Source organism: Schistocerca americana, chromosome 6 (genome assembly GCF_021461395.2).
Source record: "Schistocerca americana isolate TAMUIC-IGC-003095 chromosome 6, iqSchAmer2.1, whole genome shotgun sequence".
Classification (NCBI taxonomy): domain Eukaryota; kingdom Metazoa; phylum Arthropoda; class Insecta; order Orthoptera; family Acrididae; genus Schistocerca; species Schistocerca americana.
The window spans coordinates 585988899-586010996 of record NC_060124.1 but is presented as its reverse complement, the minus strand read 5'-3'; positions in this window follow the sequence as shown (position 1 = coordinate 586010996).

Here is a 22098-nt window from a genome sequence, read left to right as displayed (position 1 = left end):
CTCAAAAATTCTCTTCGGCTTTGGTTTAGTTAGGGCTTGTAATTCTTGCAGTGACATTGTCGCCCGCTCTTCCCTTATCGCTCTTTTCAGCTCACATATGACCGCAAATTACCTTCCAATGCGACAAACAGGCCTTGCAAGTATTCCACAATAGGTTTTCCATGGAGTTCGAAGCTAGGCTACGTGCAGGTCGGGGCAAGCCATAGATATTTTTACCTGAAAACCAATTTTTTGTTTTGCAGAAACCTGGTCAGGTGCATTATCTTGCTGAAACATTAGACTTTCATCCCTTATGTCCTCATACATTCTAATCCACTCTGTCTCTAGCATCTCAGTGTATATATTAAGAGGTCTTCCTAACGTTCACTCAAGAAATGCCTGATTTGCCTTTGGAGCAGAATGCTGTTCAAATCCTAACGCTTCCACCAGCAAAATTTTCGCTCATTCTTATCTGCTGCTCTGTTCTCATATTATGTCGATCATATTGAAGTCCATCCGGACCATTGTAACGTCCCCACAAAAATTAAAGAAAAATAATTAAATGTGAATGGACATCGTGCTGTAAAACGTAACCTCCCAGCAGAAATAAAGAAAATTCTATTATAATGAAAACGAGCCAAATGTTTGCTCCCCACAAAAATTATAGAATAATAATGACCCAAAGGTAAACTCGGCACAAAAATTAAGAAATGAAGATTAATCCTTAAACCCACAATAATAGGGCAGCATCGCTGACCCTAGGCCCTGTGCAGTAATTAATCTGATAAATTGATTCTGGGAGGAAAAGCATAGGAAATATTGTTTCAATTGGAATGATTCTTTTCTTAAAACGATTGCTTTGAAAACAAAATTATTATTGGGTCAATTCTTGAACAAATTAATTACAGTTAACATATGTTACATTATCAGATGTGCGCAATGCTGCTTAATTACCTTATTTAACAATATACCTCGTCCCAAACCTTGACCAGAGATGTAAAGGCCGCACACCGCCGACCCATGCCGACGCCCGCTCAGTACTACCGTCCATTCACTACTACAGTCGGCTGACTACTTCCTCTCGCGACTCGCTACACACAACTTCCGACCGAGTCCAACTCGCAACTGGAGTCTCGCGCAGTCAAGCGCAGACTAGACACGATAAATAACTCTCTGGTCAGAGATTCTGTCATGCCTCGCCATCGCTGTCAATGAATACACTGAATACATACGTGTTTCATAACCCTCCACTGGGGGGAAGGGGGGGGGGGCAAAAATTTGGCAGCGATGGTGAGTCTTTTGGACTTGCCATGAGCAACAAATTTTTTTTTTAACTGATTAACTTTACAAACAGATGTAGAACATGAAGTAAATATGGTGCACATGCACCGAGTACAAAACATATTAGACAATAACGAACTGTGAGTACAAAACATATTAACAAATGACATAAGTGCACATGCACTGAAAAATTCTTCAACGTTTTCACAACAAATAAACATAATGAGTACAAATCTCATTGACAAATGACATAAGTGCACATGTACTGTAGTTCAGAACATATCAGCAAATCAAAATGCACATACAATGAGTAGAAATCATGTTAGAAAAATGACAAAAGTGCACACACACTGAAATTCAGAATATATCAGCAAATCGAAAAAAATGTATAGGCCATGAATACAAATGATGTTAGCAAAAAAAATGATTTTCACTATGTTACAAGAATTAGGATAGGAAAGGGAAGGATTGCATCATGGTTGTAGCACTTCAGGTTGCACGCAGCTGCATTGAAAGTCCATATCTTTCCACAGAAGTACAACACCAAGTGAGACAATCTGAAGTTCTTTTCCCAGAAGTATTTATCAGCGTACCCAAGACACTGAGATGTCGTAGTAATATTTCGTGTCACCATTTTGGCAGTACATCAGGTACACCAAACAGTGGGACCATAATAACATCTCCATCGCTCACGGTGGTGGACAGCATGTTGTGTCAACACCACGCTCTTACAAGGCACACCAACGTAGAATTAGTGCAAAAACCAAATATAGTGCTCCATGATCAAGAGGATATACAGGACAAATGGATATTGCAGTAATTCAGGGTAGTTAGGTCAGAAGGTGAAGGACATTAAGTCACATACTAGTCTTCATTGGGAATTACATTAGTAGTTTGCGGCATTCATAGCCCAGTCATTGAACATTTCTGTACCATGTATGTAGTATTACAGAAAAATGTTCATTAATTGTTTTACAGAGAACATTGGCACTCATTCTCTAATTACAAATCATAGAAGTCATTCGTTTTACAGAGAACATTGGCATTCATTCCCTAATTACAAATCATCAGAAGTCATTACTTAAAACAGGAGGTAGTCAATAACATAGTATTACAGAATAATGTTGATAATTAATCATTGGTCATCCCAATACAGTAATCAGTAGCATTCATTTCCCAGTTACAAAGAATTATTAATTAATCATTGGTCATCTCAATACAGTAATCAGTAGCATTCATTTCCCAGTTACAAAGCATTATTAATTAATCATTGGTCATCTCAATACAGTAATCAGTAGCATTCATTTCCCAGTTACAAAGCATTATTAATTAATCATTGATCATCTCAATACAGTAATCAGTAGCATTCAATTCCCAGTTACAAAGCATTATTAATTAATCATTGGTCATCTCAATACAGTAATCAGTAGCATTCATTTCCCAGTTACAAAGCATTATTAATTAATCATTGGTCATCCCAATACAGTAATCAGTAGCATTCATTTCCCAGTTACAAAGCATTATTAATTAATCATTGGTCATCTCAATACAGTAATCAGTAGCATTCATTTATGCATTCATTATTCAAGTGACATACTATTCAGAGCTAATCAGAATTACTCAGAACTCTCTTAAACTGGTATCATTATTTGGGACTGGTAATACATTTTTTTGTTAGCAATGCATTGCTTTGGGAATTTATAGGGGAAAGTAAGAAGAGAAAAAGAAAAAATTTGCTTCTGGGTTGTTCCTGTAAATGAAAATGTGTAACGTCATTCGTCATGAGTCAGCTGTAGCAAGATTATGAAAAAAGTAGAGTATATGTAATCACATTCATAAATGACATAGATTTAATGAACAACTGCTTATAGCACATTAATTTCATAAATAATTTCTCCTGCAAAAATATATAAAAAATGGATTATTAAGCTGAAAGAAGAAACGCATTTTATGCTGAAAAGTAGTGAACTTCGAATTAACAGGTAATGAAATGTGTATAAAATTGTGTTCCATAGCTGTCCTTTCCAAAACCTTCAGTCATTATACTATGCAATACAACACCTGCTGTCAAAGCGAACTGCAACAAATACTTAAATAACTACATAGCATGAATCCATAACTTCCACATTATCCTCATCTGCAAAGAAAAACTTCATTATCCATAACTTCATTATCTATATTATCATAACTCCATTATTCTCATTACCTGTAAAGAAAAACTTCATTATCCATAGTAGCATATTCTTCATCATTATTCATCAGCATTCATTATCATCTGCAAAAAATCACTTCATTACTCATTATACAACTATCCCTTATCTCTAGTATATTCCATCACTAAAACGAAGATGTGTAGTTCTGTCTGACAGCCTGCATCAATCGCCTCGTATTCTGAAAGAAAAAATAGTTAAGACTGCTATTCTACGATGTGTATAGTATATTCTTGTTAATGCTGATCCATTTACTCTTCATCACGAAGTATTGCATTCTCTTTCGTTCATTCCGAAGGTGAAATTCCCATTTTGTTTAATTTATTTCTTTCACGCATCATTTCTTTCTGAAATTGATGAACAAAGATTAATATCTTGCATTTACATCATATACTCACTAAATAATGACTGGTTTATGGTAACATAATTAAGCATACAGCATAACATGACAAAAAACGTAATATGTGAAAAACGTATATAGTGTTCAGAGGCAAAAATGTACTCAGTGTATCACAATGTAACAGTAAAGTAGTCACGATGTTGAGATATCATAAGGCAAAATGTCAAAGTCAACTGGTGTTTGCTATATCTTAACTATTTCATAGTGCATACAAACAAAACATGAAACAATCGTATATACCTAAGAAAGACAAAAATTGTGACGTTCGTTGTGTTCAGCTTGTATGTTGTGTAGTTAATAGAGGCGAGAATTGAAGACTTTAACAGAGAAAAAATTTGATAAAATTAATATATCACTAGATAGAATTGCATAATTATTCGTAACATACGTAATTTTATCTGGAAAATGTGCACTGTCTAATGTGTAACGACAAGAAAAGCGACCTGCTAACCTTACCTTGCCGGGCATTTGCCAAGAAAAAATACGATAATCATCAATAAGTCGTCTTGTGAATATAATTGCATAAGTGATCATAAAAGTAGCAAAATGGCATTATAGCATGTTAAATCATAAAGTGTCTTCATTCAATAAAAGGTTTGATGTTTGACCAATGGTGGTTGCCTTTGGATTTTCTGGTTCTCAAAGTTTCAACTTGTACAACATTGGGGTGAGGAACGCTGCGAATCCGATATGGACCTGCGTATGGAAGTTCAAATTTACTGCACCTACCTTTTCCTTTGTTGGATAAATAGTGTGTACGTACTAATATTTTCTGTCCAATGTGAAAGTCACGGCGTGTACAAACCTGTTTTTGCTGTCTTCTCCGGCGCTCTGCGGCACGTTTGATGTTGTTCAGCGCAATGTCAATTATTTCGTGGTGTCGTAATCGACGAGATGTAGGAAAGTTTACTAATTCTGTAATTTTGTTAGGTGGTTCTACATTTTTCAGTATAACAGACGGAGATAGCATAGTGGATTCATTTGGAATGGAATTAATTGCATCTTGGAATGAGAATATGTGTGTGTCCCAATCAATATGTCTTTTGTGGAAGTATATTCTACACAGTTTACCAATTTCTTTCATTAATCGTTCACAAGGGTTCGAAGAAGCATGGTACCTGGATATATAGATCGGAGAAATGTTTCTAGCTCGTAACATACGTGTCCATATAGCAAATCGAAATTGTGATCCATTATCGGAAATTACTTTCAACACATGCCCTACAAGAAATAGAAAATGTTTTACAAATGCTTTCGAAACAGTTTTAGCAGTAGCTTTGCGTAACGGAGTGAAGGTAACAAATTTTGAAGAGAATTCAACAGCGACAAAGATGTAGCAAAAACCTCTATTAGTTTTGGGAATCGGACCAAAAATGTTTACAGCGGCCATATGTCTTAATTTAACATGTACAATGGGATATAATGGAGGAATATGTGAAGTTGTGTCCGACTTAGCTTTCTGGCAGATTTTACATGACGCTAAAACTCGTCGTATACGTTTCTCCATGTTGGCAAAATAACAGTTCTGTCTCAGTATAAGAAAACATTTTTTAGTTCCGTAATGTGCGTAACTTAAATAAGTATACCAGATTAATTTGTTAACAAGCTCATCAGGAATGCATAATAACCAATTGTTGCTGTCAGGATCAGAGCGGCGAAATAGAATGTCATTGCGTACAGTGTAATGGTTTCTAATCGTAACATTATTCCTATCTTGCCAGAGGTGTTTAATCTCTTTCCATACGTTGTCTTTATTCTGCTCTTGTGCTATGTCCTGTAATGACGACGAAATGAAATTTTCAAATGCAACTTGTTGAGTGTACATGACGCTGAAATTTGCTTTGCAGAAGTTGGTTGCGATGTCTTGCTGATTGTTGCTGAGAGAACGGGATAGTGCGTCGCTATAATATTTTGTGTGCCGGGAATGTGAACAATTGTGAAATTAAATTCCTGTAGATAAAGTTTCCACCTACTGAGTCTGTCGTGTGTAAATTTAGCCGAAAGTAAAAATTGTATTGCTCTATGGTCTGTGTAAACGGTGGTATGTCTTCCATAAAGAAAGTGCCGAAATCTCGTGAAAGCCCAAACAACACATAATGTTTCCAGTTCTGTGACAGAATAATTACGTTCAGCAGGTGATAGAATGCGACTTGCAAATGCGATGTTTTTAATTACTGTTGAGCCATCTTCTTCAATTTCCTGAAAAATATGTACGCCTAAAGCGGTGTTAGAACTGTCGGTCGCAATGGAAAAATTTCTGGTAAGATCTGGGTGCGATAAAAGTGGTGCATTCAACAAAGCATGTTTCAGGTTCATAAATTCAGAATGTGCTTGCTTATCCCAGGACCAAATAGTGTTTTTACCTGTCAATTGACATAATCTAGATGTGTCTAAAGCAGAGTGATGAATAAATTTACGAAAGAAGTTAATTAAACCCAAAAAGCTGCGTAATTGTTTTTTTGTCGTAGGAACAGTAATGTCACGTAAAGCTTGAAGTTTTTCCGGATCAGGCGCAATGCCTTCTGCTGAAATTACGTGTCCAAGAAATTTTATAGAAGTTTTGCCAAAATGCGATTTACTGAGATTAACTGTAAGTCCTTGAGCATGAAAAGTTTGCAACAGTTGTTCTAGAATCAAATTGTGTTCAGTCCAGTTAGCTTCTGCAATAAGAATGTCGTCTACGTACGTCGTGATTCTGTCTTTAAGTTCTGTCGGAAGTATTGTGTTCAAACCGCGAATAAAAGCTGCTGAAGAAATAGTTAAACCGAATGGGAATTTACAAAATTGATAACAGTCACCAAAACAGAGAAATGCTGTGTATTTTCTGCAATTCGGATGGAGCTGAATTTGCCAAAATCCCGATTTCAGATCTAATGTAGAATAGATAACAGTACCGTGAAATTTCTGTAGTAGTTCCTCTAGTGTCTGTGGTCGATCTGTTTCATTAATAATGATGTCATTGATGTGACGCGAATCAAGCACGAGGCGAAGTGAGCCATCCTTTTTCTTAACAATATGGAGCGGGTTTATGTACTGACTAACTGCCGGTTCAATAATACCTTGGTCAAGCATAGCTTGCAATTCTTTCTTAACCTGTTCTCTATGGATATATGGGATGGGATAATGCTTAGCTTTAAATGTGTCGTGCTGTTTGACTTGAAATTCATACATAAAACCGGACATAGTACCAGGAATGTTGTCAAAAACTGGAGCTTGCTGTAAAAGAATTTTGTGTAGTTGTGAGCGTTCGTCGTATGTATTTGCACAACTCTGCTTAACTTTATCAGAAATCATCTGTATTACGTCGTAGTCAGCTTCGTCTGGAGTATTATAGTTATGTACGTACGTATCAGTGAACAATGTGGAATTACAGTCTATGTTACGTGATGCAGAAATGACCTCTGTACGACTAATTGTGTGTTCTTCCGCAGATAAAGAATGCTGAAATTCTAAAGCCAATTGTACATTTTCATCCTTCAACATTAAATAGGAATTTTGAAAGTCAATAATGGCATCGTGTTGTACCAGAAAATTCGTACCTAAAATAATGTTTGTCGTCAATAAAGGAACAATCCAAAAATTTGAGTGAAAAGTATGACCTGCAATACAAAATGATAACTGTGTCTGTAATTTAACATCTACTCCTTTACTCGATACTGCTCCTTTTACTTTCGTTTTGCCTAATGGTAATGTAGGATAGGTATTCTCTTTGTTACACTCGTTGAAAGTCTCCTCATTTATAACAGACATAGGTGATCCAGAATCGATTACTGCTGAAAATTTCGATGAACCAATTTTAATTTCGATGACAGGATGTGAAATGGATTTTTGCACAATTGGTCTTTCCTGCAAAAGAGAGTCTCTGATGTCGTCAAAAGTAATAACATTTTCATGAACAACATTCTGCGTGTCTAAAGTAGTGCTTGTGTTACCGGAAGATGCGACCTGTACAGTATCTAGTCAAATTCTATCTGACGTATTATTATTGTCAGGACGATTCTGTGGCATTTCGACTATTTGAACTGTTCTATTATTTCTTCCAGACGTATTGCGCTCTGGATGATACCTACTGTCTGGTTCATTCATGAGAATATGTTGTTGTTAATCATTCTGCTGCTGGTAAGACCGACTGTTATTAAACGTATGTTGGTAATTATGCTCATTATTTTTACGTCTGTCGTGATAGTCATTCCTATACGGTGCATTGCGATAGGAATTGAAGTACTGTGTTTTCTGCACGTAGTTATTTCCTTGCTGCCGTGCGTTACTATTTGTTGTACCTGGGATTGTACGCGCACGCGGCGAAGCATTAAAGCTTGGTTGACCTTGTGCATTACATTGTTGGTTAGGTACGTTAACCGGCTTGCTTTCATGCTGTTACGGTGGAAAACTTCTATTGTTACCAAAAAAATGCGTTTGCTGTTAATTTTACACATACTGATGATTAAATTTTTCTCTGATATTATAAATTACGGCGATAGTTGTCATTTCGGGAGTGTCTAAAGAGAACTGTCACTTTCGGTAAAAACTTGTCGTATCGGTTTTTCATTAGTCATTCTTAATACTAGGTAGAGCAATAGTTAAAGAGCTGTTTTGATAGATATAAAGGATAGTAGAAGAGAAGGCAGCAGTGCAGAAAACTAAAAATCAAACAGCACTACTACAGCTCGGGGCCCTATGCACGCTACGGCACATATTCATTAAAGCGTAATGAATCCTCTGAGGTTTATTATGCACTGCAAATAAATTTTAGCTTTTGCATTGCAGGCAATGGCGGTAAAAGTCCAAAAGCAAATTGTTGTTTTCTTGCTAATTCTAATTTCTGCACCGAGCGAGGTGGCGCAGTGGTAGCACACTGGACTCGCATTCGGGAGGACGACGGTTCAATCCCGCGTCCGGCGATCCTGATTTAGGTTTTCCGTGATTTCCCTAAATCGCTCCAGGCAAATGCTGGGATAGTTCCTTTGAAAGGGCACGGCCGACTTCCTTCCCCATCCTTCCCTTATCCGATGAGACCGATGACCTCGCTGTTTGGTCTCTTCCCCCAAACAACCCAACCCCCCCCCCCCCCTAATTTCTGCATTACAGGTAATGCTGTTGAAAGTACAAAAATAAATTGTCGTATACAGTTCAAATCGTGTATCTGTGCTGTGTCATTATTAAATACTTTAAATTTTCTCACTGATAGAAAATGTTTGTAATCGAAATTATCGTCTCTGTATGACGAAACAGGTTCAGTATTGTAAGAGAATCTATTTGTCTGTGCCTGTTCGGAATCTAAGTCCCGTACTCTCTGTAGATTACCCAAATTATACGCGCTGCGTGAGTCTGACAAATGTTCGCAAAGTGGCGTCTGTGTGATGTGTTAAGCCCTGAAATTTTTTTTATCTCTGTTACCTCTTGCTGTAAACTTGACAATTTTTACGTAATGTGTTATTAGATGAATCGATCTCATTAATTGTCTGTTGTAGATTTTGGAATTCAGGTGTTTGATTAAATGAAACCGGTGAAGTATCGTCTGATTTGCTGTCATTAACGTCAATAGGACTGGCCAATTCATCATATTTTTCAGTCAGTATTTTTACCTGATCATCGGTTTTAGTGTCACAAGCATTAATTTGTTTTTGAATTTCTCGTGTGGTTTCGTTCAATTTTTTAACGTATGCTTTAATGACATCGGAATCCTGTGTTAGTTCTAATTGTTCGAGTCTGTCTCTCACTGTCTGAAAGTCTGCTGTGTGTGTGTCTGTTTTTTAATTTAAGATCAGAAATTTCATCACGTAATTCTGTGTTCAACTGTTTGATGGTATTAATTTTGTCCGATACTGTAGCAATATTGTTGTCTACGTATGTTTTTGCCTTCGCAAACATTTTACGTTTATCTTCTTGTCTCTGCGCAGTGATTGTTTCCATGACCTGACGTTTTACTTTATTTTGATCCTGTATAAATTTGCGGAAACGCGTATTACTGTTTTGTAGGTGAAGATTAAAACGTTCGTCAATTTGAGTGTTCTGTTGGTCAAATTTCGCGTCAATCTTTGCATCTATTGTGCGCGAAAGTTCTGCTGTAATTACTTTAAACTCGTCGCGTAATTGTGTCGCTTTTTCAGAGCATTGTTTACCGACTACACTAATTTCCTCTCTAAGTGTTTCTGTTGTAGCTGTTTGCAAATCCCTTAATTCTTGAGCAACCGATCAAATTTCTTCGCTACTTTTCCTAGCGCACTTCTCAATTTCCTCACGTAATCGTTCCTTGGTATCATGACACTGCGCGGCAACGGCTCTAATCTGCTCGCTAAGCTGTCTGGAATTGTTGTCTAATTTTTCATTAAGTTGTTTGTGAATGTCGTCTTGTCTTTCATTCTGTTGTTTGGAATTTTCATTAAGTTGTTGTTTGAGATTCTCACTTTGTTGTTTAAGATTGTTCTCGTTAAGTTGTGTCATTAATGCTATGATTCGATCCATGTCAAAATTCGCTACTGTATTCTTTGTGCTGTTTAATGGCGTACCTGCAATTGTCACGTTTTCTGTAACCATTTGGTTATTTTGTGATTCTTGAAAATGTGTGCTAATCAGATGTGCATTGTTAGTCACTGCATCGGAATTAAATAAATCTGTGGTACTCTGATTACACTGTTCATATTCATTAGACAAATTTGTCTGTTCATTACTTAATTTTTGCAAACCGGTTGCGTTAAGCTGGGCAGCGCTCATTGCAATAGAACGCCCCGCGTCATCAATTGTCGTCAAATTAACAGAGGACACAATTGAATTCGTCTGTTCATCACTAAGATCAAAATCATTATTAGTGGTCGGTACGTACTGATTGTTACTAAATGGAGGATTGTCATCATTACATTGCGTGTCACAATTACTATCGGTCAAGTTGTTTAATTCGGTTATTTCACTCATTATACTTTCGCGGCATTTTTACAATAGTCACAATTATTCACAAATGAAATAAGCACAATGCAAAAAGCAACAAACACAAATACAACAAAGAGCAACGAATTGCCGATGATCTGAGGAAAGAAAGTCACAAAATTAGTAAAATGCTAATTATATTAAGTAAACAAGAGCAGATATCTGACTGTTTCTTAGAAGATTCACAAAGAAATACGATCCTGACCGGATGTCGCCAAGTGTAACCTCCCCACAAAAATTAAAGAAAAAATAACAATGTTTAAATGTTAATCGGAATACAGCGAAGTGTAACCTCCCCACAAAAATTAAAGAAAAAATAACAATATTTAAATGTTAATCGGAATACAGCCAAGTGTAACGTCCCCACAAAAATTAAATAAAAATAATTAAATGTGAATGGACATCGTGCTGTAAAACGTAACCTCCCAGCAGAAATAAAGAAAATTCTATGATAATGAAAACGAGCCAAATATTTGCTCCCCACAAAAATTATAGAATAATAATGACCCAAAGGTAAACTCGACACAAAAATGAAGAAATGAAGATTAATCCTTAAACCCACAATAACAGGGCAGCATCGCTGACCCTAGGCCCTGTGCAGTAATTAATCTGATAAATTGATTCTGGGAGGAAAAGCATAGGAAATATTGCTTTGAAAACCAAATTATTATTGGGTCAATTCTTGAACAAATTAATTACAATTAACATATGTTACATTATCAGATGTGCGCAATGCTGCTTCATTACCTTATTTAACAATATACCTCGTCCCGAACCTTGACCAGAGCTGTAAAGGCCGCACGCCGCCGACCCATGCCGACGCCCGCTCAGTACTACCGTCCATTCGCTACTACAGTCGGCTGACTACTTCCTCTCGCGACTCGCTACACACAACTTCCGACCGAGTCCAACTCGCAACTGAGCTCACGCGCAGTCAAGCGCAGACTAGACACGATAAATAACTCTCTGGTCAGAGATTCTGTCATGCCTCGCCATCGCTGTCAATGAATACACTGAATACATACGTGTTTCACCATCTACATTAAACTTCTTATCACTGAAGATCTCTTTATCCTACTTTCAAGTCCATGACATATGTTTTTCAGCAAACTCCAATAGAGCAGGTTTCTGCAGTCGTTTCTTGAATGCAAGATGTTTCGTTTGACAAAATTTGTCGTACATATCTGCCAGTTACTGGCAACAATAAAAGAGCAGCAAGTTGAGAAGAATAATGGTTTGTGGCCCTTGTTTGGAGCAAAAGTAACCGTTTCGACGTCTCAGATAATTTCTACTTTGCCCATATTTTCCGTTCTGTACATAAGTTCGAGAATCTACCAAAGTTATAAATCAATGTTGTTGAAAGGTTCAACTTCTTAGTAATTTGACACTCAAAGAGTCGCATTTCCTTCTACGCATCGATTTTTGATTTTTCATCACATGATAACTCATTTTCTCGTGGTTATGTCACAACAGTTGTTTATGCACACAGAACGCTCTGTCACTAATGGTGTCTGTTTCCTGTCTGCAGTAAATGTTCGTACATACACACTAACACCGTACAGAACCGACTGCCTTTATACCGAGTTCCACCATCTACTACTTGAATCATTGATGTCTTGTTGTGTATTGTACTACTGACGTCAAATCCAGTACCATTTGACAGCATTTGTCGGTATACTGGATCTCGTAGTATTACGTATACACTGTGCGCAACTATTCCAACCGACGGTGTTCATTTTCCTACGGATATCCATGCTTTTATGTTAATTTCCACAGCTGTAGAACCCAGCATGTTGTCCCAGCATACACTCTATACTCCGCAAATCATTCCACGGTACAGGGCGGAGGGTTTATCAGAGACAAGAGTATCGTCAGAAGTGGAAATGTGAGCAGGCTGCTCTTGATCTCTGTGCACATAAACGACCTAACGCTTAGAGTGAGCAGCAGTTTCGGATTGATTGCTGATGATCCTGTAGTGTGCGGAAAAGTGTCGGATTTGCGTGATGCGGCGAGGATTCAGGATGAGTTGGACAGAATTTCTGTTTGCTATGTCGGATGGCAGCTTGCTCCAAATGTAGAAACAAGTAAATTAAGACAGATGAGTAGGAAAAATAATCCCGTAAAGTTCGAATACAGTAGTAATGGTGTGCTGATTGCTCCTGTCATTTCGATTAAATATCTAGGCTTAATGTTGCATAAAGATATGAAATGGAACGAGCCCATAAGGTCTGTTCTAGATAAGGCAAATGATCGACTTCGGTTTATTGGGAGTATTTTATGCATGTGTAGCTGATCTGCACACATAAAAAATGGTTTGCATCACCTCGGTTCAGAGAGTTGCGGAACCTGTACAGAAAATTGGAATAGAGGTCAATATAAACATCATTTCCACCCTTTTTATTGCTCATGAAAACCACACTTTGCAAGTTGTACCACCATACAGCGAGACCTTCCAAGATGGCGGTCCAGGTTGCTGTACACACCGGTACCTCTAATACCCAGTAGCACGTCCTCTTGCATGGATGCATGCCTGTATTCGTCATGGCATACCATCCACAAGTTCATCAAGGAACTGTTGGTCCACAATGTTCCACTCCTCAACGGCGGCTCGGCGTAGGTCCCTCAGAGTGATTGGTGGGTCATGTCGTCCATAAACAACCCTTTTCAATCTATCCCAGGCATGCTCGATAGGGTTCATGTCTGGAGAACATGCTGGCCACTCTAGTCGAGCGATGTCGTTATCCTGAAGTAAGTCATTCACAAGATGTGCACGATGGGGGCGCAAATTGTCGTCCATGAAGACGAGTGCCTCTCCAATATGCTGCCGATGTGGTTGCACTACGGGTCAGAGGATGGCATCCATGCATCTTGCAGCCGTTACGCCGCCTTCCATGACCACTAGCGGCGTACGTCGGGCCCCCATCCCAAAAAAGCAAAGAACCTGCACCTTGCTGCACTCGCTGGACGGTATGTCTAAGGCGTTCAGCCTGACCGTGTTGCCTCCAAACACGTCTCCGACGATTGTCTGTTTGAAGGCATATGCGACACTCATCGGTGAAGAGAACGTGATGCCAATCCTGAGCGGTCCATTCGGCATGGTTGTTGGGCCCATCTGTACCGCACTGCATGGTGTCGTGGTTGCAAAGACGGACCTCGCCATGGACGTCGGGAGTGAAGTTGTGCATCATGCAGCCTCCTGCGCACAGTTTGAGACGTAACACGACGTCCTGTGGCTGCGCGAAAAGCATTATTGAACATGGTGGCGTTGCTGTCAGGGTTCCTCCGAGCCATAATCCGTAGGTAGCGGACATCCACTGCAGTAGTAGCCCTTGGGCAGCCTGAGCGAGGCATGTTATCGACAGTTCCTGTCTCTCTGTATCTCCTCCACGTCCGAACAATATGGCTTTGGTTCACTCCGAGACGCCTGGACACTTTTCTTGTTGAGAGCCCTTCCTGGCACCAAGTAACAAAGCGGACGCGATCGAACTGCGGTATTGACCGTCTAGGCATGGTTGAACTACAGACAACACGAGCCGTGTAGCTCGTTCCTGGTGGAATGACTGGAACTGATCAGCTGTCGGACCCTCCACGTCTAATTGACGCTGCTCAGGAATGGTTGTTTACATCTTTGGCAGGTTTAGTGACATCTCTGGTCATAGGGACTATGTCTGTGATACAATATCCATAGTCAACGTCTGTCTTCTGGAGTTCTGCGAACCTGGGTGATGCAAAACCTTTTTTTTATGTGTGTGTAAAGGCGACTGCGTATAGAACATTAGTGCTACCTATTCCTGAGTACAGCGCGAGTTTTTGGGATCCCCGTTATGTCGGATTCAGGGAAGCCACCGAAGCATATCAGAGACTTGCAGCTAGATTTGCCATCGGCAGGTTCACGTATCACGCAAGTATTACGAAAAAGCTCAGTGAACTCAATTGGGAATCCCTGGACGAAAGGCGACGTTCTTTTCGTGAAACGCTATTCAGAAAATTTAGAGAAATGGCGCTTGAGATTGACTGCAGAATGTTTCTACTGCCATCAACTTACGTCTTGCCTAACCACCCCGAAGACAAGTTAAGAGACGTTAGGGCTTCTACAGAGGCACATAGGCAGCCGTTTAAATCTGGCTCCATTTGCTACTGGAACAGAAAAGGAAATGACTGTTAGTGGTGGAAGGCGCTCTCCGCCATGCACTGTATGGTGCCTTGCGGAGTGTGTACGATACGTGGATGTAGGTATCAATGTGCACGTTTCTAAGTCAAATCATCATTCTTATACCTCCCGGTTTAATGACGTCTCCTGCTGTGTATTCTCTTTACTTCGAAAATCATTCCACGGTACAGGGTGGAGGCTAATTCATTCTAATGCAATATAGTCCCTGCTATGTTTTATTCTAGCATGGATCGACAGATAAATGTATGTCCTCTGATGGATCCCAGTCGCACTTACGTCGTTCCAGTGATTCTTATGCGAGGCATATGAGAAGGATAGCAACGAACTCGTCCCTCATGCAGCGATTGTCATTCGAGTACCCTCAGTGTCTGCGTCATACTTTCCCCGGGCTATCCTGCCTGACCTCTTAAACCCTTGCAGAACGCGTCAGAGATTTTGTTATCAAAAGCAGATACTTGCCGCTGTCAGGCACGATGTTTATTCACTTCATTTATCTGACTTATGTCTCTGTGTAACGCATGTGCACGTGATGACTTGCACCAGCTATCTTATGCGTAACAGGACACACTAAATTCCGCAAGTGTCATTATCTGTAGGTCAAGAAGCGTCAGTAAATAAGAATTTTCGGTCTTCGCTCAACAGTAAAATGCCAGACTGATACAGCAGCTCGCAGACAGCTGACGTCACGTGTACAGCTGTGTGCATATTATTAGACTCAAGCAGAATGTTTGGTAATATGGTTTTCTGAGGCACTCGCATTGATGGGACGCTTAAATGTTACATCAGTATTTGGTTTTTTCATTTCATTTCATCCCCATCGACGCGAAAGTCGCCGAAGTGGCGTCAAATGGAAAGACTTGCACCCGGCGAACGGTCTACCCGACGGGAGGCCCTAGTCACACGACATTTATTCATTTCGTTTTCACGCCTTTCGTCTTTATATGCAGTTCAGCTCTTCTTGGAATGGTCTCTATTAGAAGTGGATAAAGGTTTTCAATTTCTTCGGCTGAGTACCATATTCCCGTATGCTTCTCTATGAGCTGTGCCCTCGTGGTAACGGTACATTTCTTTAATAGTTGCTTCACACCTGCTCGCAGGTTCTATTGGGTTCATGCCCGGTCTCTTTCCTTACCATGACAAAGTTTTTATACCACTGTCAGCAAATAGTTGTCTGATGGACATGGTTTTACGACATTGAGCACGAAAACAGTCACCATTAGGAAACCACTTCGTCAGAGGAGTCAGAAGACTTTTCTACAACTTTTTCATATTGCTATTGGTTCACGCAGTCTTCAGGAATTTAGACTGCCTTTGGTGTGTATGAAAATGACGTCATAAATCATATCATAAGTTGCGTTCTTCACGATTTGTGCCACAAATGACGTATAAAACATTTCGCTTACAGTTCTTCTAATACACTGAAACGCTACAGGAAGTGGTATAGGCATGCATATTCAAACATAGGGATATGTAAACAGGCAGAATACGGCGCTGCGGTCGGCAACGCCTATTTTGTAAGACAACAAGTGTCTGGCGCAGTTGTTAGATCGGCTACTGCTGCCACAATGGCAGATTATCAACATTTATAAGTAAGTTTGAATGTGGTGGCGATGGGACATAGCGTCTCCGAGGTACGGTGAGGTGGGAATTTTCCCGTACGACCATTTCACGAGTGTACCGTGAATATCAATAACTCGGTAAAACATCAAATCTCCGACATCGCTGCGGCCGTAAAAGATCCTGCAAGAACGGGGCCAACGACAAGTGAAGAGAATCGTTCACCGTAATAGAAGTGCAATCCTTCCGTAAATTGTTGCAGATTTCAGCGCTGGACCATCAACACCAACCTGGGACTGTTGATGACTGGAAACATGTTCCCTGGTCGGAAGAGTCTCGTTTCGAATTGTATCGAGTGGATGGACATCTACAGGTACGAAGACAACCTAATGAATCCATGGACTCTGCATGTCAGTAGCGGAATGCTCAAGCTGGTGAAGGCTCTGTAATGATGTAGGACGTGTGCAGTTGGAGTGATATGGGACCCCTAATACGTCTAGATACGACTTTGACAGATGACACGTAGGTAATCATCCTGTCTTATCACCTGCATCTATTTATGTCCATTTATGTGCATTCCGACCTACTTGGACGATTCCAGCAGGACAATGCGACACCCCACACTTCCAGAATTGCTACAGAGCGGCTCCAGGAACACTGTTTTCAGTTTAAACACTTCCTATGGCCACGAAACTCCCCAGACACGAACATTATTGAGCTTATCTGGGAATGCCTTGCAACGTGCTGTTCGGAAGGGATCTCCAACCCCGCGTACTCTTACGGATTTATACACAGCCCTGCAGGAATCATTGTGCGAATTCCCTCCAGCACTACTTCAGACAGTCGTCTCCATGCCACGTCGTGTTGCGGCAATTCTGCCTACTCACGTGGTCCGACACGATATGAGGCGGGTGTACCAGTTTCTTTGGTTGGTTCAAATGGCTCTGAGCACGATGGGACTTAACTTCTGAGGTCATCAGTCCCCTAGAACTTAGAACTACTTAAACCTAACTAACCTAAGGACATCACATACATCCATACCCGAGGCAGGATTCGAACCTGCAACCGTAGCGGTCGCGCGGTTCTCGACTGTAGCGCCTAGAACCGCTCGGCCACCCCGTTGGCTACACTTATTGATTCATCAACAAAATGAAAATACATATAGATACGTTGCAGTCAAGTGAGATGAATTTCAGTTCATACCAGATAATAGGTAAATAATTAGAGTTGAAGTCAATGTACTGTTTGTTACAATAATGAAATTATGAGGTTTCACAATGGGAAATTATAACAACAACGTGAAATATGACTAACCCTAGTGTGATGTGACACATTGGATTCCTCCCATCACATGGGAAGTGTTGTTTCCATCACTAGTTTGGGTGCTGCAGTCAGCACTGTCGAAGACAAAGTGAAATGACGGCTGAACGCATCAAATTCCTATCCATTTTCCATCATTGCTGACACCTAAAAAACGTACCACTTCTGTGTAGCACGCACTCTGTCCTAAAGCAGATAGTAAATCAACTAGTTTTTAAGAGCCACACGCCTTACTGATGAATGTGGACAGGCGAACTTGCAGTGCTGACGAGAAAGACTTGGGTCTGACAGCTGCCACGACGCTGTGTGCTAAGACCATGCTTTCCGTCTACCATTTAGTCAAGTTTCCTCGCTTCTTCTTTATCAATCGCCACGTAACGATATTTTGGACAGTATCAGGGATAAGGACCTCGTTCTCTGTAACAAACAGGTCTGGAAGGGGACAGGCGATCAAATACCTGTAACAAGCATGTCTGCTGCTGATCCAACCACACGTCGACGCGCTTACGACGAAGATTACCTTTCTGGAAGAATTTTGAAACCTGTTTTTGAAATAAACAACTGCTGATTTCCTCACAGATGAGGCAGTCACTATATCACTTCCACACTTCTGGAATTGAGCTGTTCACAGTCTCCACATCAGGATGGAAGTCACCGTGGATCTAGTGTACTGAGTGCTGAAGCGAAAATCGACACACATCTTTTTGTGGCATGTAAACTTCGTTTGTTTTCCTATCTGCTTTGGGCTATTGTGCAGTAGTTTCATGCATTTAATGTGGTACTGGTCGTCTGCTGCAACCAAGTCAGGAACTGGTCCAATCCCACGTATTATTCAACGCCATAATTCATTGTTTTGTCTCTCAGAAAGGTTCGGATCAGTCTCTGGCAGCTCCAGATAACGCGCACAATACGCTGGACCCCGTCGATTGACTAAGAGCTTGTTTTATTGAGCCAAAAGTTCTGGCATAATAGCTAATCCGTACAAAAAACAGTTCTGAAATCAAATTACGGTTTAGCAACCCTTTTAGCCTCCGCAGCAATTAATTTTTCGTTAGTGTACTTTCTTCGATATGGCATACGAGCCTTAGCCACAATTTTACCCTTAAAAAGTGCTTGGTACAAATTTTCATTCGTCGCTTCATTCTGCACATATGCATCAAAAGGACATCTATCCTCTGCATCCTCTTCTTACTTGTTTCAAGACTATTCTCTAAGCCCAGTTTACGTCTAAGTGGCAACACTTCTCTCCCATCACCCAGTAAACCACCACACAGAACACACGTCTCACTGGAACTCATAATGTATCATTATTTTATACATTTAAACTGAATTTAGCGACCGCAGATGCGTTCAAACAGCCATCCGAGGGCGAACTCGTAAAAAACTGCCGGCGCAGGAGACCAACACAAAGGACCGGCCTTCCCCGTGTCAGAAGGGGGGGAGGTCATTGACCTCTCACGAACATCTTACCCGCCCACCACGGCGAGCATCAGCTACCAACCACTCCAGTTACGTCGTGACGCTCCTGGAAGACGGAATTCGGCAACGGATGTTCAGCGGATGTACGGCAAGGGCGCCTGGGGTAGCTCCTGAGATGGCCGATCTCCTCAGGTTTCAAACCGCGCTCACTTCAACATGCGCTACACGCCATGCGTTTGGTTTGACGGAAAAAGTCAATGAGACCTATTCTGCGAGGTAAGTTATCCTCTCTACTTTCATAAATAGTAAACTTTTCCGATGCGGAGTTATGGGAAAAAAATCAATAAAAGTCCCATTTTCAAGCTTTTCCCATTTTTGACCCATTTCCGGACTGAGATTTTGGTGAGACTTATACCCTCAGAAGCATATAAAAAGCTTGTAGAGAAAACTTTTGAAAATATTCCCACTATTTGGACTCTTTGACAACCATTTGATTGCACTAGGGTAGGCGTTTGGAGCAGGCACACGAGTGAAGGGGTTTATTAGTTATCGGAATTTATAATGTATGGCGCGTTACGGAGCCCCATAGGGAAATAGCTCCCAGGGCTTGGTATGTCTGCTGGGTGGGCTCATCCGAGATGTAGACTTAGCCCTGCCTACGGTTATCGAAGGTGCAGGGTGCAGTCATCCTTAAGTTGTGCAGGAAGCAGGTACTTGGTTAGCAGAGTGATTATAGAGTGCATTTCTCTCTTTTTTTTCGTCTAGGCGATACAGTGACATCCTTTGATGAATACTTGCCAATGGATATGCAGCGACCGTAACCAGATCGCGTTCAAAGTAATGGCATCGAATGTCAAAATTTTAACAGTAAGTGATCATAACAAATCCTGATTTTACTGTCCTCGAGGAAAGCCGTTGCGAACAAATCACAATCTGAACCGAGAGCTGGATGAAACATGAAGCAGAAATCTTTGAAATATTTAACGCGGCATGGAACGTATATCGTAAATGTAGGTTAGATACCATGACACGGGGAGTGATTAATGCACTCGACCAAAGTATTGTGTCTAGCGAGGTCGACATTGAGTCTGACTGCGGATTTATCTGGACACAAGTAACCAGTCTAGGTGAACTCAAGTTAATCATCGGACGTTTTTACAGGCCAGCCGATTCCACCGTAACAGCTGTTGGATCATTCAAAGAAAGCCTTCGCTCAGTAACGTGGAATCACCCTGACCATTGAATATTAGTTTAAGGCGACTTTAGTTTCGAGAATATAGATCCGGACATCTATGGATCCATTGCAGGTGGTACTTCTGAACGAATTTTCCGAAAACTTTCTTTAGCAGCTACGCAGATAAAATACACGCAGTGTTTAAGTCTTTGTAGCTGCAAACAGATCTGACCTTATAGGTAGTGTCTACAAAGACACGGGGATTATCCATCATGAGCAGATAAGCAGTTGTAAGCGACCCACATAGAAACTGAGTGACAAACATTTCTAGTACGATGGACTTAGAGTAATTATGGGCAAAGTTTAAACCAATTGCAAATCGTACTCTCGAGAAGTATGTGCCGAGTTCGTAGATTATGGGCGAAAAAAAAACCACCGTTGTTTAGCAACAAAATTAGGAAAATGAGATTAATGCACTATCGGTGCACCAGAAACGTCGACAAGCAAAAAATAGTAGAAATTCGTGTACCGACAAAATAACGAAACGTGAAGCATACAATAAGCTCTATTGTCATAGCTCAGCGAAGGATCTAGTCGAGAAACCGAGAACATTCTGGCTCTGCATAAAATCACTAGTAGGGTTGAAGCATTCTATTTTGTCACTCGTTGACTGTGTAGCGTGTCAATAGAAGACAGAAAAACAAAAGCTGAAGTCTCAAATTTCGCTTTTAAAAAAGGTACATATATGCCAACATACAGACATACCATCGTCTCATCGCCGCACACGCTCCCGTGTGGAGAAAATCGAAATATGGATCGCTAACGCCGAGAAGCTACTGGAAGAGTTGAAAACAAATGAGTCACCACGTCTGGATGGAATCCTAGTTCGATTTTACAGAGGATTTGTCGATGTGGAAAATGCGTTCGACAGTGTCAAACGGTGCAAGATGCTCGAAATTCTGAGGAAAATAGGAGTAAGCTATAGGGTGAGGAGGGTAATATACAACATATACAAGAGACAAGAGGGATTATGAGTGGAAGAGCAAGAACGGACCGAGCGAGGTGGCGCAGAGGTTACCGAACTGGAGTCGCATTCGGGACGACGAGGATTCCCACATCCGCCCATCCTGATTTAGGTTTTCCGTGATTTTCCTAAATCGCTTCAGGCAAATGCCAGGATGGTTCCTTTGAAAGGGCACGCCCGACTTCCTTCCCCGTCCTCCCCTAATCCGAAGGGACCGATGACCTCCCTGATTGGTACCCTCCCCCAAATCAACCAAGCAACCAAGTGCTCGGATTAAAAAGAGTGTAAGGCACAGATGTAGTCTTTCACCCCTACTGTTCAATCTATCCAACGAAGACGCAGTGATGGAAATAAAAGAAACGTTCAGAAGTAGAATTAAAATTCATAGTGAAAGGATGTCATGGATATGATTAGTTGATGGCATTGCTATTCTCATTGAAAGTGAAGAAAAACTTCATGATGTGCTGAATGAAATGAACAGTCTACTCCCGAATGCGACTTCAGTTCGCTAACTACTGTGCCACCTCGCTCGGTCCGTTCTTGCTCTTCCACTCTTATTATTCCCTCTTGTCTCTTGTATATGTTGTTTATTACTCTCCTCACCTTACAGCTTACTCCTATTGAGTACTCCTAATGAGT